Source organism: Octodon degus, unplaced genomic scaffold (assembly GCF_000260255.1).
Source record: "Octodon degus isolate 3935 unplaced genomic scaffold, OctDeg1.0 scaffold00507, whole genome shotgun sequence".
In the NCBI taxonomy this organism is placed as follows: Eukaryota; Metazoa; Chordata; class Mammalia; order Rodentia; family Octodontidae; genus Octodon; species Octodon degus.
This window is the reverse complement of record NW_004525083.1, coordinates 133,664-134,610: the sequence shown is the minus strand read 5'-3', so window position 1 is coordinate 134,610 and position 947 is coordinate 133,664. Positions and strand designations below refer to the sequence as shown.

Here is a 947-nt window from a genome sequence, read left to right as displayed (position 1 = left end):
TCAGTCTCTTCAGTGACTGCCTGATCATTTGTTTTATGAGAGAAAAAAATCTTATGGTTTGGCGTATTGTACTCTGGGGATTTATGTTACAGGCAGAAGAACACCAGCCATTATGTGGAGCATGGGACCTAGCTGGAATCTAGGGTTTCGGCTCCTCTCCGGATTTGTCTGGAATCTCCTGGAGCAAGCAGAAGTCGCTGGAGCCAGCAGAAGACTAGACTCTAAGAGCTGGGTCCAGAACATCAAACCCATCAGGAAGCCTCTAGAGGAAATGCACACACAGGTGGCTGTGACCCTGACACTACGGGAGCTTCTAGCTCCACCTCCTTCACTCCTTTGCAACCTTTTTCCTTAAACCACAAGTGTCAGCCCCCATGTGAATGTTGCAAGTAACAGCTTTCTGGAGCTCTCTATGCATCCAAGGCCTCCAGCGCTTATTTGAAACACCAGGAGCCACATGATGCATAGTGGGCCGTCTCGGTTACTGATTGGTCGACGCGTGTCACGTGCGTGAGGAGGCATTGTGATTGGCTGGCGAGCGGGTGCGTGAGGGAGGTGCAGCGAACTGGTCTTCAATCCTGGGCGTCCGCGCTCTGGAGGTCCTTGTGGGGCGCTCAGAGCCGGGGCCTTACTGCCCTGCCGGCGTGGGCTCTACCACTGGGCTGGGCCCAGGCAGAGAGCAAGGGTGAGCGGGGCCCCACTCAGGCCTTTACCACAGACCCTGGAGGTCTGCGCGTCGGGCCGCCCCACGCTGCATCCCTGGCCCCAGGCCCCGCCAGGAGCAAGGCGGACCACCATGGTGCAGGGTCCCTGGAGCCCGAGGGCTTGGCGTTGAGAGAGGCTGGGGATCTGCTGCCTGCAGCTGCACAGTCCACAGGGCCCTCGGGATTGAATTCTCTTCAGCCCAGGTGCGTGAGGGAGGCGTCTCCTCCAGGGTCATGAGCCCT

At 58.1% G+C, this 947-nt stretch overlaps 1 pseudogene; it reads left to right on the top strand.

Moving 5' to 3' along the window:
- Positions 1-618: 618 nt before the first annotated feature.
- LOC101566691 overlaps positions 619-947 on the top strand; it is a 105,563-nt pseudogene continuing 105,234 nt past the window's right edge.